The following is a 27,811-nucleotide window of genomic DNA, read 5'->3' as shown; positions in this document are numbered from 1 at the left end:
CTTAGTATGCACTGTCTTCCCAATTTGTTGCCTATAGTCCTTCAACCAATGACCAGTTGGTCGATTAAATGAATCCCATTCTAGGAATTTTGGCACATTAGGGGACTTTAACCCTTTTACTTCACCTCGATACCTTTTAGTGCCTTTTTGAGAAATATCATGCTCCGTCTCAGTTGGATGCTCATAACACAAGGGATCATTGTCCCTAGACATCCCATCATTATACAAGTCTTCTATATCCTCCATGCATAAAGACCTGCATTATTAAAAGAAAAAATAAATCATTAGAACAATGCCCGACTTTTTAGGAGTTATCCTCCATGCATAAAGTTTCGTGATTCTAGCTATTCAACTTGCTCATTTGAGGGTTTTTAAATATTGTGTGCAAGTTTCGTGAACTATGCTGATTATATGTGTTCATTGGTTGTTAATTGATGTAATTAGTTTCCTTTGTTCGCATCCTTCTAATTTTCAATAATTTTAATTCAACTATGCTGATTTTGTTGCTGATGTTATACTTGATAGAATGCCAGCAATATCCAGCTTCAGAAAAACGCTTAATTGTTCTAATTCTTTGTTAATTTGATGGGATTTTTCTGGGTTTTTTCAGGGAGGAAGGAAATAAAATTATGCCGCGATATAAGGATGAACCTCTTGATGTTCGTGTATATACCGTCTGTGGTGAATCAAAGTTCGTATTTTTTTTGTTTAAATTACTTTCTTCTGGGTAGATTTTTTATTTAATTTTGCAGTTTTAGTTTAAATTTGAAGAAATTTCCCTCAACGTTTGCCTGATTTATTAATTATAGGAAATATCCAATTCCTTTTAGTAATTGGAATTGGTGGTTTTATTTCAGTTTTAGGGTTTTAATTCCAATTAGTAATTATCTCTTATTTTTAATTTTCTGGGTTTTATTTCAGTTTTAGGGTTTTATTTCCAATTCCAATTTTTTTTATTCAGTTTTAGGGTTGATTTCTTTAGTTTCATCCCTTTCAGCTATTATACTTTTGTCCATGTAATTCATAACCATCACCGCTGCACGGCTAGAAACACAAACAAATAGTCTGATTAAATCAATAATCAGACACTATGCGCAATTGTGTACTTTCTTCAGCTAATGCATTGTTACATTTAGTTATGATTTTACATTGTTTAGTTAAGCTTAGTGCCTGTCAATGTTCCATGGCTTCTTGCTCTTCATTACGTTGCCCTTTGGCTTGCCCTTGACTACTTTCTGCTTGATCTTTTGATTATCCAGGGATGAACAACAATTTGGTCCAAAATGGAGCTCCACAAGGTGGTGCAGGAATGAGTATGGTTGGGTTGGGAGGAGGTGGGGCACTTGGTGTTCCTGATGTATCTCCTGCAGCTTTGTCATCTGATGGTCGTGGAAGGAGCAATGGGGATTGATCTTATGTTTCACCAGTTCCATATAAGTTTGAAGGTGGTCTTAGAGGGAGAAAAGGAATTCATGTTGTTGACAAAGTTGTTGAAAGGAGGCCGAGGAGAATGATAAAAAATAGAGAATCTGCTGCAAGGTTCTGAGCACAAAAACAGGTTTTACATATTGTCCTTTTCTTCTTTGCTTTACTATCATTTTAAAGACTGCTATGTTTTGCTTGCTTGGTTATATTTTTATTTATTTATGGTGTATCTTTAAGCTTTAAATGCAAGATATTCATGTTAAGGCTGATTGGTTAAACATTGGATGGAGTAGTTTGCAAGCATATTGCAGTTATCATAGTCCAACTTTGTATTATTATTCTCATATTAAGAGAAATTAATAGAATTTTAATTGAAATACTAATAGATTAAATTGTGTCTGTTTATGAAGATGTTATAGTTTGACATGAATCCTACGATCACTGTTTTTGGTATGTCAGTCTTTCCCTTCCCCGCTTCTTTTAACTTTTGAATGATTCTTTGATCATGTTTATGAATTTTGTGTTGGGAATTTGAATATAGTCTGTCTGGATGATTTGGTTAATTATATTTAGTGTTTGGAAAAGTGTTGAAGGTTGTGTGTCTGGAGTATTTTTGTTGTAGAATTCGAGTAGGATCACTTATTCACGTTTGTATATTGTTTTGAAATTATACGAATCTGTCTGATTTTGTTTCTTTATTTTGTTTAATGTCGATGATCTCAATGAGATTTTAGATTTCTTAGTCATTGATTTGTTTTTAGTATGACTTTTGAAAAATAGTTAAGTGTTGCAATTAGATGGGCTGCTGTGGAATTTAAAATGAGTCAATGATAAACAGAAGGAAAGATAAACAGAGGGAAAGATCTGCTTGAAGTATAACTTAGTACATATATCTTTCCAGTAAGTCGGAAATGTAAACGGGCTTGCAGAGATGAAACACTCCCTTCCTACAATGAAAAATTCGAAATATATCCAAAAGGTTGTACAATTGATGACTATCTCCTTTTCTACTCATACAATGATACAGAGCCAAAACATCTATCATAGATGTTGATACATATGAAGTAAAAGGACTCAATTTCTGATGCTTATTCAACAACTTAGTCAATTCATGAAGTACCTCCATAAATCCAGTCAAATCAGTAAAGTGAACTGATTCACTTAAAATTTTGAACATATAATGCGTGCAGTCTTAAATAAAATCAAAAGATTAAATTGTGTCTGTTTATGCAGATGTTATAGTTGGTTGCTTACCTTGATATCCATCCTCAAATTTAATTATTGTACACCATTTTATATGCTTAATTTCTTTACTTTGACATTATAGTTTAGATTTCACTTCTCTAAAGGCACAATTAATTGAGTACAGGCTGGTAGCTTCTGCATCTGCCTTGCTGTTTTCAGATTGCATTCAGCTTTTCTTTTGGTCTTTTATGGACTAGGCTGCTGTTTGTTTGTTCTGGTGTATGCAGGGGGTTTGGACACCTCTGCTTCTGGTTGTAATTGTAGCTGTTACTTTCTCTACAGGCTGCTGCTATGGATCCTGTTACTTATGCAGGATGGTTCTATTGCTCTTGCAGTGTGGTTTGCAGGCACCTTCTCCGTGTTTCTGGTGTGCAGGCTCGCTCTGCGTGCTTCCTGTTTGTTGTGCCTTTGCTTTGAGTTTCCGTTAGGCTGGTTTGGTTATGCCGCTTGCCTCTGTGCAGGTTGGATGCTAATTTGCTGCTTTGTATTTTGTTTTGTTGAGGGTGCGGTTGTGCTCCCTTAACTGGTGTTTGTTGCTTCTATGGTTGGATTTTGATTATTTTCTACGTTTTGGTAATAAAGTTCGCTGTTTTACCCAAAAATACAAGGATGATGTATAATTTTTCTTTAGATGAACTTTGTGAACAATATTTGTGGCATATTATTTTTGGTGATTAGTTGCAATTACACAATTTAAAGTTCTTATATTATCTCGCACGCATCGCGTGCATATAAGACTAGTACTAAAAAATCAAAGACCATACATAATAGTAAACATGTAATTCAAAATCATTTGGATTTTTCAACCCATAAGCCTTCACAATGATCAGAACGCATATAATTTGCATCAAATGCATCTTCCCCGTTTGACTTAGGTAAGCCATTTGATAACGGCGGGTCCTCATCAAATTGATCATACTCTTCTTCGTCCTCCACATCACCAATACCAAGAATTCTTCTCTTTCCTTGAACAACAATAGACTTTTTTTTATCTTTGGGGTCAACAATGTAAAATACTTGCTTAACTTGTGATGCCATGATGAAAGGCTCATTTTGATGACCCAAACGCTTAAAATCAACTTGTGTATATCCATCCTCAACTCTTCGCACACCACGCCCATTGTCAACCCACTTGCATCGAAATAGAGGGATTCTAAATTTGGTGTAGTCAAGCTCCCAAATATCTTCAATCACCCCGTAGTATGGCATAGTTACTTCTAGAGGGCTAGTATCTTTAGCATTAGCGTACTCTATTGATGATGCAACCACACTTACACCACTATTTTGATTAACAGACTTGGCATCTTGGCGCTCCGTATAGAATGTATACCCATTGATATCATAACCTTCATATGAGTCAACTAGAAGCTCAGGACCATATGCAAGCCACTTAATCATTTCACAAACTACTTTTGGAGTTTTAGTGCGTTGAGACATAACCTTGACTTGGAACCATGCTATAAAAGTGTCATTGTGCTCCTTAGCTAACCACTGATCATCTTTCAAAGGATTCTTCTCCTTCAAATAAGCCATGTGATCATCTATATAGGGTTGAACCTTAGAAAGATGTTGTAGTACGTACAAATGAGCCTTAGCCTTCATCTTACGATCCACCACGATCCTTTTATGGCCAATTATACCATGACCTTCTAGCCTCTCTTCGTGGCGAGACTTCGAAAGTCCAACCGGTTCTAGCCCTGCTAGGTATTGAGCAACAAACCCCATAATCTCTTCAGCAATTGTGCCTTCAATAATACTACCTTCGGGATAGTATCGATTCCGGACTTTATCTTGTAAAGTGCCCAAATGTCTCTCAAACGGATACATGTTCCTCGCCCACACTGGACCACAAATCTTGATTTCTCGAACGAGATGCACGACCACATGTACCATGATATCAAAGAATGAAGGTGGAAAATACATTTCAAACTGACACAATGTGACGATAACTTCTGATTGCAGATCATCCAAAGTCGAAGGATCAATCTCCTTACTACATATAGCATTGAAAAAGAAACAAAGCCTCGTAATGGCATTCCTCACGTGCTTTGGCAATATCCCTCGGATCGCAATTGGAAGAAATTGTTGCATCATAACGTGGCAATCATGAGACTTCATACCCACCATTTTCAATTCGTTCTTGGACACGAGTCTTTTTATGTTGGACGAGTATCCAGATGGAACCTTTATGCCACGCAAACACTCAAAAAAACTTATTTTCTCATTCTTAGACATAGTGTAGCATGCTGGAGGAAGATATTTTCCTTTTTCCTTATCTTCAGGCGCCAGCTCTGGACGGATCTTCAATTTTTGCATGTCTTTCCTAACATTTTCACCATCCTTTGTCTTTCCCGTTATATTAAGCAATGTCCCAATAATACTTTCAAAAACATTTTTTTCAACGTGCATAAAATCGAGACAGTGCCTGACCTCTAAATGCCTCCAATACGGGAGATCCCAAAACGGGGACTTCTTCTTATAAAGGGCTCCTTTTACAGCCTTGTAAGGCTTTCCATAGACTGTGTTGATATCTTTGACCCGCTCGTACACCTCGCTTCCAGTAAGAGGAGGACGGGCAACTCGAACCTCTGTTTTCCCATTGAACGGTTTTTTCTTCTTTCGATAAGGGTGATCAAGAGGTAACAACCTACGAGTATGCCAATATATGTTCTTCTTACAATGTTCTAAGTACTCTCCCACCATATCATCTTCACAAATCGGACATGCTTTTGCTCCCTTGTTAATATAACCCGATAAGTTTCCGTATGCCGGAAAGTCATTCACAGTACAAAATATCATAGCACACAAAGTAAAGTTTGTTTCAGTGTAAGAGTCAAACACGGGAACACCTTCATTCCATAGCACTTTCAAATCATCAATAAGTGGTGCTAAGTAAACATCAATATCATTTCCCGGCTGTTTTGGCCCTGATATCAAAAGGGACAACATGATGTATTTTCGCTTCATACAAAGCCAAGGAGGGAGGTTATATATGGATAAAAGAACCGGCCAAGTGCTGTGTTGAGTACTAAGTGTGCCAAAAGGGTTCATTCCATCCGTGCAAAGACCGAGCCTTAAATTTCTCATTTCCTTACCGAAATCATCGAACTTCTCATCAAAATTCTTCCATTGTGGAGAATCGGCGGGATGTCTAAGATATTCATCTTTCTTTCTCCCTTCTTCGTGCCACCTTAAATTCTTTGCTTCCTTCTTATTCGCAAACAAACGTTTAAATCTTGGTATTATCGGAAGATACCACAACACCTTTGCCGGAGGTCCTTTCTCATCTGGTGTACCATCCACTTTCTTCCGCTTGTAGCGCGATAACCCACATCTTGGACACTTGTGGAGATCTTGATACTCTTTCCGATACAATATACAATCATTCGGACATGCATGTATCTTTTGGTACTCAATACCCATAGGACAAAGCATCTTTTTTGCTCGATAGTTAGATATCGGAATTTCATTCCCTTCCGGAAACATATCTTTCAAATCTTCCAATAGAGAAGTGAAACTCTGATCACACCAGTTGTATTTTGCTTTCTTATTATACAGCTTCAACATAGCAGATAAGATGCTGTACTTAGAGCAACCAGGATACAATGGCTTACTCGCGGCACTCGATAAAGTCTCATACATACTAGGTTGATCATTGAGATAGTCTTCTACATCCTGCATCATCTCATTTATCTCATCATCCTCAACGTAGTCCAGCTCATCATTATCCATATCATCGCTACCATTATCGTCATCATGGATATCATTATCACCTCCGAAGTTGCTTCCTGAGTGCCCATAGTTAATATTGCACTCCCCATGGTTAACACTCTCACCATGCCATATCCACCTTGTATAGTTCAACCTAAAGCCACGACGAACTAAATGTTCCCTAATCTGATCAACATTACGAAACCTCCTAGAACAATCACAATTAGAACAAGGGCAAAGTATTGACTCGTCACCATTCTTCAACTGATACGCAACTGCACATGCGATGAACTCCTCAACCCCTAGAATGTATTGATTCGTAGTTCTTGAACCGTACATCCAATTGCGATCCATTTCTAACAACTAGAGGCAAACACAACAACCATATTAAACAGGCCCGACTATTAAGAGGCCTATCCGGAGAGGCCTATCCGGACCTACATCACAGGGCCCAATTATTTGGGCCCTAATTGGGCCCTAAAAAAATTTGTTGCAGTTTAATACAAAGGAAACGATTCTATTTCCTGAGTAATTACTCGTCCCTTGTGAAAAGACTACCCCATTACCAAAAATTTCAAGTTCTCAGTTTCTCACCGATTAATTGCTTAGTTATCTCTTCCATAAAAATCCTCTAGTCCATCAATTATGTTCATAATTTGACTAAAACTTGCATTTGCTAAACTAGCTTCACAAATACAAACTCAAAACTGATTCTAATCATGTAGGACTATTTATAGTTTCATAGTTGATGCAACAAGGAATAAAAGGGAATTTGTTCAAACAAGTTACATATATAGACAAAGACAATTAGACAACTACTAGTATTAGTTTGAAATTTTTGACATCTTATAGTAGGTGGTCCAAAAAACCTCCTTGTGCACTCGTACTTAATCAAATTCAACATAGGAGCTAAATAAGCCTTACTTTGCAACAAAACACAGGGGGGGGGGGGAATTTGAAATAATTGAAAATGGACATAAAATGAAGAATTTGAATTAATTGACCAATGGAACACCAATTTATAGTGTTGAAAGTGATTAAATATAGAAATTAACCATTTTTCAATTTCGACAAGCCAATCATTGAAATATATTCAAGTTCACTAACAACAAGAAATCAAAACTATAGGTCTGAAACTCGATGATAATCCAAAAAAATTACATACAAATATATACCCATGCAAAAAAAAATGGCATTAAAGAAAGAGATCAAAGAAAATAAAAATGTTACCTTAATCAACAAAGAATATATATCTGCTACTACTAGTCACCAACACCTAAAACAAGAAGAAGAAAAAAACAACAAAAAGAACCCATTAATTAATATTCAAAATTTGAAAAAATAAACAAAAACGACATGAAATTAATATCTTTAAAGGGTGCCCATACACGGGACGAAGTTAATTTTTTGTTGAAACATTAATTAAATGGTTTGGGCAAGTGGTTAAGATAAGGACAAATTATTTTTACCACCTTTTTTTCACCAAGTTAATTTGTAGTTAAGTTCAAAATTTGGTTCGAAAATGTGGAATTTTACCCTAAATATGACATAGAATGACCCAATTAGCCTTAAATATGGAATAATTGATTAGAACGAGTCTTAGAAAGTTATAACTATGCATATGAGACATGTAATAAGTTTGAAAACAATCCTTAGGTTGTTTAGTTCAAATTTGGGTTCGAAAACGCCATTTTAGCCTAAATATGACCAAGAATGATCCAATTGGCCTTAAATGGGGAATAATAGATTAGTACGAGTCTTAGAAAGTTATAACTATGCATATTAAACGTGTAATAAGTTTGAAAACATTTCTTAGGTTCTTTATTTCAAAGTTGGGTTCGAAATTTGCCTAAATATGACCTAGAACGACCCTATTACCCTTAAATGTAGAATAATAGATTGGAAAGAGTCTTAGAAAGTTATAACTATGCATGTTAAACGTGTAATAAGTTTGAAAACATTCCTAAGGTTCTTTAGTTCAAAGTTAGGTTCGAAAATGTCATTTTTGCCTAAATATGTACTAGAACGACTCAATTAGCCTTAAATGTGGAATAATAGATTGGAAAGAGTCCTATAAAGTTATAAATATGCATATTAAACGTATAATAAGTTTGAAAACATTCCTTAGGTTGTTTAGTTAAAAGTTGGGTTCGAAAATGTCAATTTTGCCTAAATATGACCTAGAACGACCCTATTAGCCTTAAATGTGGAATAATAGATTGGAAAGAGCCTTAGAAAGTTATAACTATGCATATTAAACGTGTAATAAGTTTGAAAACATTCCTTAGGTTCTTTATTTCAAAGTTGGGTCGAAAACGCCATTTTAGCCTAAATATGTACTAGAACGACCCAATTAGCCTTAAATGTGGAATAATAGATTATTACGAGTCTTAGAAAGTTATAATTATGCATATTAAAAGTGTAATAAGTTTGAAAACATTCCTTAGGTTCTTTAGTACAAAGTTGGGTCGAAAACGCCATTTTAGCCTTAGAGGGGGAATTCTTAGAGAATGTGCTGAGAATTACAACCAAGATGCTCAACTGTTTAATTCTAAGCTATCTGATGAACTTGATTCTTTTCACTCAAAAGCTTCCAAACCCAAAAATTGTTTATACTGACATCTACACCCCTTTGTTTGATATGTACTGTATCATTTATGTTCCTTCAATAAGAGAATGAAATTAGTAGTTTCTGTAAGTCTGTAACTACGTACCATGAATGCAAGAGTTGAATATTAATCTATTGTTGATCAGAACTGTGCAGATCAGTGCACGGAACTGATCAGTTCTGAACAAAACTGTGCACTGATCTGCATAGAACTGATCTGAGCTGTGCAGATCAGTGCACAGTTCTGATCAGAACTGATCAGTTCTGTGCACTGATTTGCAATGTTCTGATCTGAGCTGTGCAGATCAGTGCACAGAATTGATCAGTTCTTATCAGAACTGTGCACTGATCTGTGTTAGGTTATGATACATATGACAACTCATAAATCATGCGGAAAAACCATAAACCCAGGAAAACATATTATTTACACATAATCATTTAGCATAGATTAGATGCATACTCTTTGTTGCGTGCCTTCCCTAGCTGCGCCCGAACCGAACAAGAACAAGTCTTTAGGACTCCAAGTGTCGTCCCTCCGTAGATAGTCCACAGCACGTCCGGATCCGCCTTAAGATTGACCAACTAGAATCGCCCTTAAGGTACTATTATTTTCGGCACTTTATAGGCAAATGTGTGACTGAATTTTTCTCTCTCAAAAACTCACTTTGAATACTTTGAAACTTGTGTTATAAATTGTGAGCCCTAGCCTCATATTTATAGCGGTATGGAAAGGGAATCGAAATCCTATTCAGATACAAATTAATTAAACCTAGAATCCTATAAGAACTCTAATTTAATTAATTTATCAAATAGAATTAGGAATTTAATCATTAACCGAACTCTGCATGTTTTAGGAAACGTGCACGAACACAAAAACTTGCACACACACGCACGGCAGCCACGATGGGCCCCATGCGTGCGCGCGAGCAGCAGCCCAGTCAGCGCCCGCGCGCGCTGCGCGCTGCGCGTGCTGTGCGCGCTGTGCGCGCTGTGTGCTGCGCGTGCTGTGCGCGCTGTGCGCGCTGCGCGCTGCGCGCAGCCTGCTGGGCCTGGCCTTGCGCTGGGCCTGGCCTTGCGCTGGGCCTGGCGTGGCTGTTTGTGCGGCGCGCTTGGCTTGCTGGGCGATGGCCTGGCTTCGTGCTGGGCCTCGTCCGGCAGGCCTCGTCCGATGCTTATTCGTACGATGCGCTTCCGATTAAATTTTCCGATTCCGGAATTCATTTCCGATACGAACAATATTTAATATTTCCGATTCCGGAATTAATTTCCGTTTCAAACAAATATTTAATATTTCCGTTTCCGGAATTATTTTCCGATTCCGGTAATATTTCCGATTCTGACAATATTTCCGTTTCCGGCAATATTTCCGATTCTGGAAATATTTCCATTTCCGATAATATTTTCCGACACGTACCATGTTTCCGTTTCCGGCAACATCTACGACTTGGATAATATTTATATTTCCGATACGATCCATATTTCCGTTTCCGGCAATATCATCGTTTCCGGAGTATTCATTCCTTGCCTGTGATGATCTTAGCTCCCACTGAAACCAAGATCCGTCGGTTCCGAATATTCATAGATGGAGTATTTAATGCTATTAAATACTTGATCCGTTTACGTACTATTTGTGTGACCCTACGGGTTCAGTCAAGAGTAAGTTGTGGATTAATATCATTAATTCCACTTGAACTGAAGCGGCCTCTAGCTAGGCATTCAGCTCACTTGATCTCACTGAATTATTAACTTGTTAATTAATACTGAACCGCATTTATTAGACTTAACATAGAATGCATACTTGGACCAAGGGCATTATTTCCTTCAGTCTCCCACTTGTCCTTAGGGACAAGTGTGCATTTCCTAATTCCTTTGTCACTCGATGCTTGCTCTTGAACATAAGGTAAGAGTTGTCATCCTTATTATGTCCAGAGGTGTTCCTCGGTTTCAGAGTTCAACTGATCAAATAAACAGATAATCATAGCCTATGATTCATCCGAGCACGGCCATGCATTTCACAGTTTCTAGCTCTCCGAGTGGCCTTGTACAACTTTTAAGCATCTCATCCCGATTTATGGGAGGACAATCCCAATCTTGCGATCTTGAGATTAGACTTCGTTTGATAGGTGATTACCTGAGCGTTGCCTTTATAGCCTCCTTTTACGGTGCGACGGTTGGTCAACGTCAAAGCAACCAGTTCTCAAACAAGTAATCTTCAAATCACTCAGGTATTGAGGATTTAGTGTCTAATAATTTAATGAAATTTACTTATGACAGACTTTCATCTCTTACAGTAAAGTTTCATAGGTCTCGTCCGATACTAGTCTTCCCAAAGTAAGTATCTACGCAAATGATTATGACATTGCCATGTCCACATAGTTCAAGAAACAGAACTACTAGTCATCTTGCATTCTAATCGTCTAACGTTTTCTATGCGTCCAATTTTATAGAAAACTCCGATTAGGGACCATTTTCAACCTTTGACATTCAAGTTCACTTGATAGACATTTCTTAGTCACAGGACTGGTCCTGACAGTCTATCTTGAATATATCGTCAAATTGAAGGGACTCATCATTTAATAAACCACAAATTAAATGGAAAAATGAATTCTTTTCATTTATTGTGAATGATTAACCAATAATGTTTTACAAAGATTTAAACTCTAAAACTTTAAAACATTAAACAGAGACATCAAAGCCATTCTCCAATATGCTTGATTCCCATAGCTGCAGTGTGCGAGTTGTGCTTCGCCTGCGGCAGAGGTTTAGTTAATGGATCTGATATGTTGTCATCAGTTCCAATTTTGCTTATCTCGACTTCTTTTCTTTCAACGAACTCTCGTAGAAGGTGAAATCTACGAAGTACATGCTTGACTCTCTGGTGGTGTCTAGGCTCTTTTGCCTGTGCAATAGCTCCGTTATTATCACAATACAGGGCTATTGGTCCTTTAATGGAGGGGACTACACCAAGTTCTCCTATGAACTTCCTTAGCCATATAGCTTCCTTTGCTGCTTCATGTGCAGCAATGTACTCCGCTTCAGTTGTAGAATCCGCAATGGTGCTTTGCTTAGCACTTTTCCAGCTTACTGCTCCTCCGTTGAGGCAGAAGACAAACCCAGACAGTGATCTGAAATCATCTTTGTCGGTTTGGAAACTTGCGTCCGTATAGCCTTTAACAATTAATTCATCATCTCCACCATAGACCAGGAAGTCATCTTTGTGCCTTTTCAGGTACTTCAGAATGTTCTTGGCAGCAGTCCAATGCGCCTCTCCTGGGTCTGACTGGTATCTGCTCGTAGCACTGAGTGCGTACGCAACATCCGGGCGTGTACATATCATAGCATACATTATTGAACCAATCAATGATGCATATGGAATCCCATTCATTCGTCTACGCTCATCAAGTGTTTTTGGGCACTGAGTCTTGCTTAGAGTCATTCCATGAGACATGGGCAGGTAGCCTCGCTTGGAGTCCGCCATCTTGAACCTATCAAGCACCTTATTGATATAAGTGCTTTGACTAAGTCCAATCATCTTTTTAGATCTATCTCTGTAAATCTTGATGCCCAATATGTACTGTGCTTCTCCTAGATCCTTCATCGAAAAACATTTCCCAAGCCAAATCTTGACAGAGTTCAACATAGGAATGTCATTTCCGATAAGCAATATGTCGTCGACATATAATACTAGGAAAGCAATTTTGCTCCCACTGACCTTCTTGTATACACAAGATTCGTCCGCGTTCTTGATGAAACCAAAGTCACTGACTGCTTCATCAAAACGTATATTCCAGCTCCTGGATGCCTGCTTCAATCCGTAGATTGACTTCTTTAGCTTGCATACCTTTTTAGCATTCTTTGGATCCTCAAAACCTTCAGGCTGTGTCATAAACACAGTTTCTGTTAAAACGCCGTTTAAGAAAGCAGTTTTGACATCCATCTGCCATATTTCGTAATCGTAATATGCAGCGATTGCTAACATTATTCGAATAGACTTTAGCATTGCAACTGGTGAAAAGGTTTCATCGTAATCCACACCGTGGACTTGCCTGTAACCTTTTGCAACCAATCTAGCTTTGAAAACTTCAAGTTTCCCATCCTTGTCCTTTTTCAGTTTGAAAACCCATTTGCTTCCAATGGCTTGGTAGCCATCTGGCAAATCGACCAAATCCCATACTTGGTTTTCAGACATGGAGTCTAATTCAGATTGCATGGCTTCTTGCCATTGCTTGGAGCTAGGGCTCGTCATAGCTTGCTTGTAAGTCGCAGGTTCATCACTTTCAAGTAATAGAACGTCATAGCTCTCGTTCGTCAAAATACCTAAGTACCTTTCCGGTTGAGATCTATATCTTTGCGATCTACACGGGGTAACATTTCTAGATTGACCATGATTCTCACCAGATTCTTCTAAAGATCTCTGAGTTTCATCCTGAATGTCATCTTGAGCATTCTCTAGAGTTTGTTGTTCGACTCGAATTTCTTCGAGGTCTACTTTTCTCCCACTTGTCATTTTGGAAATGTGATCTTTCTCCAAAAAGACACCATCTCGAGCAACAAACACTTTGTTCTCAGATGTATTGTAGAAGTAATACCCCTTTGTTTCCTTTGGATAGCCCACAAGGATACATTTGTCAGATTTTGGATGAAGTTTGTCTGAAATTAATCGTTTGACGTATACTTCACATCCCCAAATCTTAAGAAAAGACACATTTGGAGGCTTTCCAAACCATAATTCGTATGGAGTCTTTTCGACAGCTTTAGACGGAGCTCTATTTATAGTGAGTGCAGCTGTATTTAGTGCATGTCCCCAAAATTCTAATGGAAGTTCGGCCTGACCCATCATTGACCTGACCATGTCTAGCAAGGTTCTGTTCCTCCGTTCTGACACACCGTTCCATTGTGGTGTTCCAGGAGGAGTCAATTCTGATAGAATTCCACATTCTTTCAGATGGTCATCAAATTCATAGCTCAGATATTCACCGCCTCTATCAGACCGCAGTGCCTTAATCTTCTTGCCTAATTGATTCTCTACTTCACTCTGAAATTCCTTGAATTTGTCAAAGGATTCAGACTTATGCTTCATTAGGTAGACATAACCATACCTACTGAAGTCATCAGTGAAAGTGATAAAGTAGCTGAAACCACCTCTAGCCTTTGTACTCATTGGTCCACATACATCTGTATGGATTAAACCCAATGGTTCATTTGCTCTTTCTCCAACTTTAGAGAAAGGTTGCTTCGTCATTTTGCCAAGTAAACATGATTCGCATTTACCATAATCCTCTAAGTCAAATGGTTCTAGAATTCCTTCTCTTTGAAGTCTTTCTAAGCGTTTCAAGTTTATATGGCCTAATCGACAATGCCACAGATAGGTGAGATCTGAATCATCCTTTTTGGCCTTTTTGGTATTTATGTTATATACTTGTTTGTCGTGATCTAATAAATAAAGTCCATTGACTAATCTAGCAGATCCATAAAACATCTCTTTAAAATAAAACGAACAACTATTGTCTTTTATTATAAAGGAAAATCCCTTAGCATCTAAGCAAGAAACTGAAATGATGTTTTTAGTAAGACTTGGAACATGGAAACATTCTTCCAGTTCCAAAACTAGCCCGGAGGGCAACGACAAATAGTAAGTTCCTACAGCTAATGCAGCAATCCGTGCTCCATTTCCCACTCGTAGGTCGACTTCACCCTTGCTTAACTTTCTACTTCTTCTTAGTCCCTGTGGATTGGAACATAAGTGTGAGCCACAACCTGTATCTAATACCCAAGAAGTTGAATTAGCAAGTATACAGTCTATAACGAAAATACCTGAAGATGGAACGACTGTTCCGTTCTTCTGATCTTCCTTTAGCTTCAAGCAATCTCTCTTCCAATGCCCCTTCTTCTTGCAGTAGAAGCATTCGGATTCAGAAGTGGGTTGACTGACCTTTCTCTTTGCAGATTTGGCGCCAGTTTGCTTAGTTGGGCTGGCTTTGTTGCCACCTTTCTTAGCATTCCTCTTCTTTCCAGATTTCTTGAACTTGCCCCCACGCACCATAAGCACATCCTGCTTATCACTTTTGAGCGTCTTTTCAGCGGTCTTCAGCATACCATGAAGCTCAGTGAGCGTTTTGTCCAGACTATTCATACTGTAGTTCAGTTTGAACTGATCATACCCGCTATGAAGAGAATGGAGGATGGTGTCTATAGCCATTTCCTGAGAAAATTGCTGATCCAGCCGACTCATATTCTCAATGAGTCCAATCATTTTGAGAACATGTGGACTTACGGGCTCGCCTTTCTTAAGCTTGGTCTCAAGAATTTGCCTATGAGTCTCGAATCTTTCGACTCGAGCCAGATCTTGGAACATGTTCTTCAACTCACTGATGATTGTGAAAGCATCTGAGTTGATGAACGTTTTCTGCAGATCCGCACTCATGGTGGCGAGCATTAGACATTTCACATCCTTGTTGGCATCAATCCAACGATTGAGGGCTGCCTGAGTGACCCCGTCGCCTGCAGCTTCGGGCATCGCCTCATCTAGGACATACTCCTTTTCTTCCTGCATAAGAACTATTTGCAAGTTCCTTTGCCAGTCAAGGAAGTTTTTCCCGTTCAACTTCTCCTTTTCGAGAATTGATCGAATGTTGAATGAATTGTTGTTTGCCATATTAAAAACTACAATTGAAAAGAATAAACAAATAAATAACCATTCACAGTTTCTCTAATAAACTTAAATTCTAGCATACATGCATAATTCAATGTTTATTAAGCATTTTATTCAAATTATGTGTTCCGGCAGGTGTGAATAAAATGATTCCAAGATCCTAAAATCATTGAAGAACTAAGCACAGTTTGTCGACTTAATCCTAGAACATCTTAGGTAAGCAAAAGCCTTTTGCTAATAGTCTAGAAACTATTCTTGGTTGGTAGGTACGTCTAAGAACTTATTAGGTAAACCTATCGAATTTGCCACGACATAAAAGGACTCCTTACTTATATCGTTGAGTTTCACCAAAACTAACATGTACTCACAATTATTTGTGTACCTTGCCCCTTTAGGACCAATAAGTAACACCTCGCTGAGCGAAAACTATTACTAGATTGATGTAAAGGATATCCAAGCAAGTGTATATTTTGGCATGGCACCTTTTAACTCAATTTTTAAGTTTGGAACTTAAGGCTCTTACTATGTTGGTTAGATTTTAAGTGAACTAAAATCCTTAATCATGCAACATAATCAAGCTTTTAATCTCATGCATTTTAAGACATATTTAAAACAATAAATAACTTAAAACATGCATAAGATATTTGTGATCTAGTATGGCCCGACTTCATCTTGAAGCTTTGACTTCAAAGTCCGTCTTGAAAATCTCCGTGGGAGGCACCATTTTCTTCAAATATGATAAGCTATAACTAATTACAACTATTTGATGGTTCGCAGACCATATTTGAATTGAAAAATAACTTTGGTACTTTAGACCAATTACATTCAAATTAATGGTACGCAGACCATATTTTCTATCCTATTTGGGCCATACTAGTCACTTCATAACCTGCAAAACAGTACATATACAATATATACCATTCACCCATTCATTATCATGAATGGCCCACATAGCTGGTTAGTAAAACACATTATGCATCACGTAAACATTTGCAGCAATTAATCAAGGGCACCAATAATCTACCAATTATTCAGTCCTTATTAATTCTAATCAAGTTGTTTTAACCTTAAGGATTTGTAGACCTAATCAAGAGTTTATGACTAAAAAGCGCTCCCACTTAAACCAATAAATTCATATGCTTTACCAATTTTAAACGTAAAAATGTATTTCTAGTCTAACCGGAAACATACAAATTTAATTAAAATTTAAAGCTCATATAAATTTATAATTGAATCCAAAAAATTTAATTTAATTTCAGTCGCATTTAAATTAATTCATGATTTTAATTTTAGTAAAATAATTAGAATAAATAACATTTATTATAATTATAATATTCAAAATTAAAATCCAAGAAAATAATTTAAATTATTAATTTTAAAATTAATTAAAATTACGTGAACTGAAATTTTCAAATTAAACATTCAAAACGATCTAATCGTAACGCAAACACCCTACGCGTAGCACGCCCATGGGCCGCACGCACACAGCCATTGCTGGCCATGTGCGCGCAGCCCATGCGCTCGTCGCATAGCTGCTGCATCCCTATCGCAAGCCTCCGCACGCATTGGTGCTCGCTGCGCGCGCCAGCGCTCATCGCACGCGGGCTATCGCTCGCAGTGCGCGCGCGACATCGCTCGCTGGGCGCGCGAGCCATCGCTCGCTGGGCGCGCGACATCGCTCGCTGGGCGGGCGACATCGCTCGCTGTGCGCGCGAGCAATGCTAGGCGCAGCGCTCGTGGCACGCGAGCTTGCGCTCGCTGCGCGCGAGGCTGCGCGCTCTTGTGCGAGGCAGCGCGCGTTGTGGCGCAGCTCGCTTGCTGCCCACACGCGACTGCCTTGGCTCGCCCTACGCCCATGCCCATTCGTCCATTGGTCGTGGCACACGACACAAGGCAGGGATGCTGCCTTGTGCTCGTGCACTACGCCCTTGCTCATTGCATTCGTGCCGCACGGGCGACGAGCTCCCTTGCTCGTCGTCGCATGCCCGCATTATACAACACCCCTTAAGGGTAACACGAAGCGTCCATTGCCTCGTGCGTGCAAGTTATATGAACGAATCGCATAAAATTTAAAATTTATATTTAAAATTAATGACAAATTAATAAATAATATTAATTTCATAATTTTAGGGCGAAAAATCGAAAATTTATTATCCAATTGATTTCCAATTGTTATGGATTCAAGTCTAGGTCATAAAAATTTAAAATTTATCGTAAATTTACAATTTTTATGGTGGTTTTTAATCATAGGTTTCTAATTAAATTACAATTAATTATGAAAATCAAATTAATTCTAAATTATTCTAATTTTCAACAAATTAATCATAATTACAAATTAGATTGCATAATTAACAAGACTAGGCATTCAAACTTGTTAAACATATGCAGTAGGTCAATCAAAAATTCAAGATTTATCAACAAGAATCGCAAATATTTAATTTAACATCTTAAATTTACGAAATTTTGCATTCGAAAAACTAAAACCTTCGAAAAGTCATAGTTAGGCTTCGAATTTGAGAATTCTGGGTTCGGCAGAAAAATATTATTTTTGTCAAAATTTTAGAATGCCTTTTACATGCGGAATTGACACAAAAATCACTCAATTCGGATGAGTAATGAAGAAACTGCCGAAAAACTGCGTACATATAATTAAATAAACGCAATTTGCAATTAATTAACAATTACGAAAATTAATCACCCCTTTTAATTCTTGCAAATTTGTAATATTTAACCATGTTCATGCAATTTAGATTATGAAAATAATAAGGGGCTCGTGATACCACTGTTAGGTTATGATACATATGACAACTCATAAATCATGCGGAAAAACCATAAACCCAGGAAAACATATTATTTACACATAATCATTTAGCATAGATTAGATGCATACTCTTTGTTGCGTGCCTTCCCTAGCTGCGCCCGAACCGAACAAGAACAAGTATTTAGGACTCCAAGTGTCGTCCCTCCGTAGATAGTCCACAGCACGTCCGGATCCGCCTTAAGATTGACCAACTAGAATCGCCCTTAAGGTACTATTATTTTCGGCACTTTATAGGCAAATGTGTGACTGAATTTTTCTCTCTCAAAAACTCACTTTGAATACTTTGAAACTTGTGTTATAAATTGTGAGCCCTAGCCTCATATTTATAGCGGTATGGAAAGGGAATCGAAATCCTATTCAGATACAAATTAATTAAACCTAGAATCCTATAAGAACTCTAATTTAATTAATTTATCAAATAGAATTAGGAATTTAATCATTAACCGAACTCTGCATGTTTTAGGAAACGTGCACGAACACAAACACTTGCACACACACGCACGGCAGCCACGATGGGCCCCATGCGTGCGCGCGAGCAGCAGCCCACTCAGCGCCCGCGCGCGCTGCGCGCTGCGCGCGCTGCGCGTGCTGTGCGCGCTGTGCGCGCTGTGTGCTGCGCGTGCTGTGCGCGCTGTGCGCGCTGCGCGCTGCGCGCAGCCTGCTGGGCCTGGCCTTGCGCTGGGCCTGGCGTGGCTGTTTGTGCGGCGCGCTTGGCTTGCTGGGCGATGGCCTGGCTTCGTGCTGGGCCTCGTCCGGCAGGCCTCGTCCGATGCTTATTCGTACGATGCGCTTCCGATTAAATTTTCCGATTCCGGAATTCATTTCCGATACGAACAATATTTAATATTTCCGATTCCGGAATTAATTTCCGTTTCGAACAAATATTTAATATTTCCGTTTCCGGAATTATTTTCCGATTCCGGTAATATTTCCGATTCTGACAATATTTCCGTTTCCGGCAATATTTCCGATTCTGGAAATATTTCCATTTCCGATAATATTTTCCGACACGTACCATGTTTCCGTTTCCGGCAACATCTACGACTTGGATAATATTTATATTTCCGATACGATCCATATTTCCGTTTCCGGCAATATCATCGTTTCCGGAGTATTCATTCCTTGCCTGTGATGATCTTAGCTCCCACTGAAACCAAGATCCGTCGGTTCCGAATATTCATAGATGGAGTATTTAATGCTATTAAATACTTGATCCGTTTACGTACTATTTGTGTGACCCTACGGGTTCAGTCAAGAGTAAGCTGTGGATTAATATCATTAATTCCACTTGAACTGAAGCGGCCTCTAGCTAGGCATTCAGCTCACTTGATCTCACTGAATTATTAACTTGTTAATTAATACTGAACCGCATTTATTAGACTTAACATAGAATGCATACTTGGACCAAGGGCATTATTTCCTTCAATCTGCACAGAACTGATCTGAGCTGTGCAAATCAGTGCACAGTTCTGATCGAAGCGCAGAGTTTTAAAGGAGAAAGATAGTTTTGGGGTAAGGGATGGAAAAGGACTCTGTAATGGAAAATTAAAGGAGAAATTTTTGGATTTTCAGTGCTGAAGGAGAAAGTTTTAGGAGGAGAAAGATTGGATTTTTCAGAAAATTAAAGGATTCATGTTTCTATTGCTGAAAATTCAGACACTTCTATAATATCTTTTGCAGAAAATTAAAGGATTCATGTTTTTATTGCTGAAAATTCATCTTCGCATATGTGTTTTGCCACAATCACAAACTCCAACACCCCAATATATGCAAACCGCCTTTTCTTGGATTCACATGCATCTTCTTTTGCAGAAACATGTGAAATACCCACTCTTAACAATTGCCAATTCTCATTCAAGATTATACTTTCACCTTAGACTTAGCTAATTGCCAAGAGTTTAAGTAGTTTGACAATTTACCATTTTTATATTCAGGAATACAAACAGACTGGATAATATCATAACACATTTGTTTCGTACTTTTTACACGACTTATTTTCACTAAACTTGACTTATTTTGGATACTCTGACCTATCTTATTTTGGATACTCCGGCCTAGCGACCAACCATTAACTAACTGATAATTATATTGACACTCCAAACTCTACAATAAAGTCTAAATAATACAAAATATAGCTAAAGTTTTTTTTTTGACAAAAAATATAACTATAGTTGAGTGCCACAATTCTCTTTAACCTATAACAACATGCTCCTTTGATAATCCAACTAACAAATATATGTTGTTGCTTTCACACATCTATTCTAACTTTCTAAGGCTAAGCTTGATTTAATACAAGCAATCATTCATACTCTTCACCATGAACTACAAGAAGGATATTAAACTACATTTATCAACTACCCTACTACTCCAACAGACCATACCAGCGACAACCAAACAGAACCAACACACCATCAGAAAGAATCCAGCAACCAGAAACCACCAACAACCAAACACTCAAAACGGAGTATAACAAATAATTCCAAATTAAATCGCAATAATTTCTAGTTAGGAATTGAGAGACATGAAGTTACTTAGAGCATTCAAGGTACATCAAATCACCAAGTCCTTTGAGAACAGAATAATGTTCCAATTTCAATGGACAAAAGGGGGAAACTGTTATGCGTGCTAACCTCTAGAATCTCCTTCGCTATGTCTGACTTGTTCACTTTGTCCAGGACAGGAACTTCTCAGCTAAAACTTCAACTTCTGAACCAACTTCAAAGGATAGCAGGAGCGCCCTTCTTTATCTGCGATATGAGTTTCAACAAATTATTAGTTTCCATCCTCTTTAAGCAATCAATCTAAAACAATTAAACCAAATTAAAATTCTAATTATTTTATACAAGTATAATCAGTTATGGTAAAGAAAAGCAGTAGTCATTTGCAATGAATACCTCACAACACCACCAACGCCATTGAAACAGACATTTGGTGGGCAAGAAACGCGAAAACCCCCCCTCAACTCCGACTAATTACATCATAAATAATAGGAAATTAAACCGGTAGTGCAACTAACCTTTCAATTCCGATGAATCTTCGAATGAATCTTCCAATTCCAATGAACTCGAGTGCAGAACCGATCGATGAAAGTAACAGCTTACTAGCAGCAACAATGGTGGGTGGTATATTTTGGTTGTTTTTTCTAATTTACTTTTTATGATTGAATTTTCTTGCGCATATGTATGATGTTCCATAGTGAATCACGTCGCCCTGTGACCGGAGAAGTGCGCCGTAGAGACCGGAGAAGTGCGCCGTGGAGACCGGAGAAGTGGAGAGAAGTGGGAGTTAGTAATGGAGGTTGCTCGTGGTTCTGTATTTTTGGGGAAGGAGGGGTAGAGGTCAGTCGTGGGTTAAGGTATACTGGTATAGTAATTAGTAATTACAGCTTGGAATGGGCCATCAAATGAATTGAACTTTCGCGTGGCCGATTCAATTGGGCCTGCGCAGCAACAATGCATCCAAGAATTTTATTGCACCGTTTATAAATAGGCCCGAAGCGTTTTCTTTTTGGCGGAAATATTAAATATTTTGGCGGATTTATTTCATGCTTAAATGCTTCGAACTCTATTAAGTCCGATGCAATATACTTGACAGAATCTCAAAATCTATCAAATGCTTCAATCCCAAAAATAGTACCGAAGCAAATGTAACTTAATGCTTCGAGCATGTTTAGGTTCAATGCATTTAAGGTGAAGCAACATGCATTTTTTGTACTAGTGTGTTGTCTAACCGACACCGATTTGACCAGACCTAAACTCCACCCGACACCGGTTTGACCCAACCTGAACTTCACCGGACATCAATTTGACCAAGAAAATATCAGATTTGACCCGATCTGAACTTATCGGAATTTAACTGAACTTATCCGAACTTATTTTCTTTGAAATAAGTCAAAAAAAAGTCGAATAGAACAGGGCCTAAATGTGGTCAACGGGTTATATGTGGTTTCAAACCTAGTACAGATAGGAATATAATAATTACATATTTCTTCTTATTACATATTGTATTGTTGGATAGTTATAGTCTTATACGAGTATAAGTTATATGAAGTACTCTATAGAATATATTTCGTATTAATTAGTCGTTCAATACATTGATCTCTAATGATATATATAGTCAACTAAAAGAAATATCATAGATTACGTCCCGACATGTGTCTCAATATAACGTTATCAGATCCAACTAGCTATTTACAGTTAAGTACTTTGTATACTAGTAATAATTGATAATTTGTTGACCCTAAAGTTTTGATGATGACAAAGCAAACTCCTGACTATTGGTTAAGTTATGTTACAAAATAGGTTCCGAGATCCTTACAGGGATAATGCTAAGTTAGGGATATCCTGAGTTGGATAAACTAAGCAAAGTAGAATATATGCAAGTCACTTGATCCATGTCAGACACTACGTTGAAGAATTAATCATTTAGCAAGTTACAAAGGCGAGATCCTTAGGCGAGTTCCTAAGGCGAGATCCTCATATATTATGTGGATCCTCGATGTTCCAGATAAGGAACAAATTGGGAATACTTCGAGTGAAGCTTCTAAAGGTGCAACATGAAGACTACAACATATGAGTTTATGTTTAGGATTTATGTAAGTATTTAATATTGTTTATACGTATTCGGAATGAAAGGAACCTAAGTATTTTGGTACGTTTTAAATTGAAATATATTAACTGTAATTTAATTAATAGAAAATCTTTTTAATAAATAAAATGAATTTAATTAATAAATGTAAACATAGGATTCTGTTTTCATTCTCCTTGTTTCTCAAGCAAAAGATTTTCCATGATCCTTGAAACTCTCCCACGTATTTCTGTTTAAACGTGCAATTAGTGTTTTGATTTGGTCTCCCCTGTTTCTCTCCAACTACGCCCATGTTACTGAGCAGTAACAGTTAGTGGGTAGTTGAGGAGAACATGGGTATCCAACCTTAGGTAAAACTCCTCTATAAAAGGAAAAGAGTTTTTGCTTTTTAAAACACAACTGATTTCTACAAAATATATCTTAAAGGGCTTAAACATTTTAAAAGAATCAATTTGCAAAATAGAGTGTTCCTTGAGTTCCTTATTGCTATAAGCTTTATTATGCACTAGAGTTTATCTATCATATTGTATTTTGGGTTTAAGGGTTGAGTGATCCTTGAGTGACTTAGAGTTAAGTCAAAGAGAGAAAGAGCGACTCAGAGTTAAGTCAAAGAGAAAAAGTGCGACTTAGAGTTAAGTCAAAGAGAAAAGGAGTGACTTAGAGTTAATTCAGAGAGAGAAAGAGTAGCACAGTAATCGAAGGGGATTGTTGTGGGAACTCGTGTTCGAGAGGAACTCGAGTTAAAGAGTGTATTTGTAATAGAGTTATTACATTAATACAAAAGAGTTGTGAGGTTCTTCTTGATTAGGATCAAGAAGGTTCTTCAGTTTTATATATTTCTTCGCTCATTATTCTCAGTCTCTTTATTGTTCAAATTCCGTAGGAAACTTACTCAAGTTCTCAAGAAACAATTCACCCCCCCTCTTGTCAAGTGTTCCTACTGAACTATCAGTTGGTATCAGAGCAGGATCTCACAAAAATACAGGAAACCATGTTGAGAAAAAGTTCCTGGAAAGTATGAACGCTTACGAGAAACTCGAGGAAGGTTATTCAACTCAAAGACCTCCAATGTTTAACGAAAAATTCTACACCTATTGGAAGAACAGGATGGAGATCTATATCAAGGCAGAGAACTATCAAGTCTGGCGAGTCATAGAAGTCGGCGATTTCGAGGTAACAATGACCAATGCTCAAAATGAGGTAGTTCCTAAACCCATGTCTGGATTTACTAAGGAAGATTTTGAGAAATTTGTGCAATGGCTGTGAAAATCTTGCATTGCGGCCTTAGACCTCACGAACATAACAGAGTTATGGGGTGCAAGAGCGCAAAGAAAATCTGGGATCTCCTTCAAATAACTCATGAAGGAACTAAAGAGGTCAAACGTTCAAAAATTGATTATTAATGTCTAAGTATGAGTGTTTCGAAATGCAACCAAGAGAAACAATACAGGAAATGTTTACTCGTTTCACTAACATTACTAATGATCTAGTTTCTCTTGGAAGAATTATTCCCTCTGATGAACATGTTAGGAAGCTCCTAAGGAGCATGCCACAGGATGATAGACGGAGAACCAAGGTCACAACACTGTTTGAAAAAAAGGACTTCATCAAATTCAACATTGAACAATTGGCGGGATCCTTGATGACTCACGAATTACATCTAGGAGCAGCTGTTCCTGAGAACCGAGGCCTTGCTCTCAAGGCTGAGGAACAGGAGGACTCAGAACCTGATGAAGATGAGGTTGCTACGTTGGTCAGAAGAATAAAAAGATTTTACAGGAACTCTAAACCTGGAAATCTAATAGGAAGGAACTCAATGAGAAAATCAAGTGGTTCCAAGTCTGACCAAGGATGTTTCAATTGCGGAGATTCGGACCATCTAATCAAAGGCTGCCCTCAGTGGGAAAATTAAAAAGGGAAAGGCAAGGGAAAGGATCTGTCCAAGGAAAGATTCAACAAATCAACCTTTGCCAAACCTAACTTCAAGAAGGCGATGATCGCAGCTTGGGGAGATGCTACAGACTCGGAAGAAGATGAGGATCAGTCAGATGAAGAAACAGCAAACCTTTGTCTTATGGAAAAGATCGATGGAACCACCCAAGATCCATCAAGTGAAGTAAGGTCCTCAACTCTTCTATCTCTGTCTAAAATTAAATTAGTGGAATTATTGATAGAAACTCTAGACAATTTTAAAAAGCTTATCGTAATAAAGGCTCAAAGTGACAAGGCAATGGAACTTAGCAAAGAACACATAACCTACCTCGATAATGTTAAATCAGATGTACATGGAAGGTTCTTTCAGTTGCCTGACAGGAACACCTCTCTTAAAGCCTCTTTTGAAAGAGTTGAAAATGTATATATTATGCTTGATGAAGCTAACAATGTTGATGAAACTCAGGAGCAAGAAGATTTCAAAATTAGTTTAATTCGTTTTACAGATAATGATGAGGAAATCTCTCCTGGATGACATCAAAATGAAATAGCAGATCCACAAACACATGAAACTGCTACTAACCAAGAAGTTCCTGTAAGAAGAAAGCCAAGAGCTCCTGATCTTGAGGAACCAGAAAATGTTGATCTTGAGGAACCAGAAAATGCTGATCCTGAGGAACCGGAAGAAGATCAAGAAACACCCGATGCAGAGGAACAAGGATCTCAGGAAACAGAAGGAACTGAGGAGACCTTAGATGTTCTAGTGGCACAATTACAATCTAAGCCCTGGAAACATCAACGTTCTCACCCAAGGGATCTGATTATCAGTGAAATTAGGAAAGGAACTCAAACGAGGTCTCAAATAAGGAACTTCTGTGCTTTTCATGCGTTCCTCTCCACAATCGAGCCAAGGAACCACACTGAAGCTTTGGAAGATGCTGATTGGATCACTGCCATGCAAGATGAGTTAAATGAGTTCCAAAGGAACAAGGTGTGGCATCTGGAACCCAAACCAAAGAATCAGAAGGTCATAGGATTGAAGTGGGTGTTCAGGAACAAGCTCGATGAACATACAACGATCATCATGAACATGGAAAGGTTAATAGTCAAAGGCTACAATCAACATGAAGGTATTGATTTCGAAGAAACTTTTGCACCTGTTGCTAGATTAGAAGCTATTTGAATTCTAATTACTTTTGCAGCCTTTATGGGATTTAAGTTGTATCAGATGGACGTCAAATGTGCTTTTTTAAGTGGGTTTTCTTGAAGAAGACGTCTATGTGAATCAACCCCCCCGGGTTTGAGAATCCCGAATCTCCGAACCACATCTATAAGCTTGACAAAGCTCTCTATGGGATAAAGCAAGCTCCTAGATCGTGGTACTATAGATTATCCAAGTTTCTTTTACAAAATAATTTTAGACGAGGAAGAATTGATAAAATTCTATTTTGAAAATCAAAAGGATCTGACGCACTAGTTGTACAAAGTTACATTGATAATTTACTGTTTGGTACAACTAATGGAAGTTTTTGCAAGGATCTTGCAAAGTAAGTAAGCAGAGAGAAGCACGGGAAAATGAGATTGGACATCGGGATGGTCAAGCTAAGATAAGTAAGCAGGACAGTTCCTCATGAGGTATGACTTTTAGAGATTTATGCATAACTACTGTATACCATTATAAATACATGTGCGTAAAGCATAACTGAAGTTTACCATTGTTAAGGAACAACCAAAATTTTATAATTAAAATGTGTATTTAATTAGTCAGTAATATGAGATACGTAATTCAAACAGTTCTAGTAAAATATGAGGATCATGTATATATTCTTTTCTGTTACATTTTTTTTCATCCTTTATTTTTCCACAAATTATTTTTTATTTCCTTTTATATATCCATAAATTTTTTATTCTATTAAATTTTATTTTTTCCAAAATTAAAAGCTAATGGATCACACCTATGATCTCTCATACCCAAGGCCACCACAAATTCACATCTCACCAATTTCACCACCACAAACCCTAAAAATAAAAAACCCCCAAATTCAAACACCACAAAACCCTAGAAATTAAAAATCCCCAAATCTGAAACCCTAACCACCACCACCGACGGCCGGACTCAACGAGCCACAACCACCGGTGGACTCGGCTCGGCGACCGGAGACACCCCGACCAACCGACCGAGCACCACTTTGTCGTCGGCCGCTCAAATCAACCACGACCCACACGCCGTCAAACAGCCACAAACACACGCCTCCCCTTCCACCGCGACACCAACCATGTCGTCCGACTCCGCCCTCGACACCGACCAACCACACACACCGGTGACCATCCTTCCATCACCAACACCGACCACCTCCACCAACCATGTCCCCTCAACTCTGTTCGCGACCCACAACCCAAACCCATAACCGTTTCCCTCAAACCTGTTCGCGCCCATCGTGGACTCCCACACCCCGACCCGTCTTCCTCTCGACCACCCAGCCCACACAACACCCCCTCAATCCTCCTCCTCTCCTTCAGATCGGTCCGACAAAGAGTCCGAGGAGACCCATCACCGACCCGCGAAGAGTCAGCGGCGGTCGGGTGGTGGGGGTCTTGCAAAAATCCGAAAAAAAGGAGGATTGTTCTAAGGGGGAATTCACTCCAACCCATGTTCCTTCGGTTGAGGATGCACATTTGGTGAAAGGATTTGGAATTATTCAAATTTGGTGAAAGGGTTTGTAATTAATATTGAGGAATTATGGGTTGTGAATTATATATGAAAGGGAAGACGTTGTTACCAAAAAAAATAAAAAAGAAAAAAAAAATATATATATATATATATATATAT

At 38.2% G+C, this 27,811-nt stretch overlaps 1 long non-coding RNA gene across 1 annotated transcript; it reads right to left on the bottom strand.

Moving 5' to 3' along the window:
• Positions 1 to 13: 13 nt before the first annotated feature.
• Positions 14 to 21,811, bottom strand: LOC130463386 (uncharacterized). The gene is made up of 4 exons (XR_008923806.1): positions 21,479 to 21,811; positions 21,093 to 21,209; positions 7,612 to 7,657; positions 14 to 256 (listed from the first exon to the last, which is right to left on the bottom strand). It is a non-coding gene; the product is annotated as an uncharacterized lncRNA (long non-coding RNA).
• Positions 21,812 to 27,811: the final 6,000 nt, after the last annotated feature.

This window comes from Spinacia oleracea, chromosome 6 (assembly GCF_020520425.1).
Source record: "Spinacia oleracea cultivar Varoflay chromosome 6, BTI_SOV_V1, whole genome shotgun sequence".
Classification (NCBI taxonomy): Eukaryota; Viridiplantae; Streptophyta; class Magnoliopsida; order Caryophyllales; family Amaranthaceae; genus Spinacia; species Spinacia oleracea.
The sequence above is the reverse complement of the archived record's forward strand: the minus strand, read 5'-3'. Positions and strand labels throughout refer to the sequence as shown.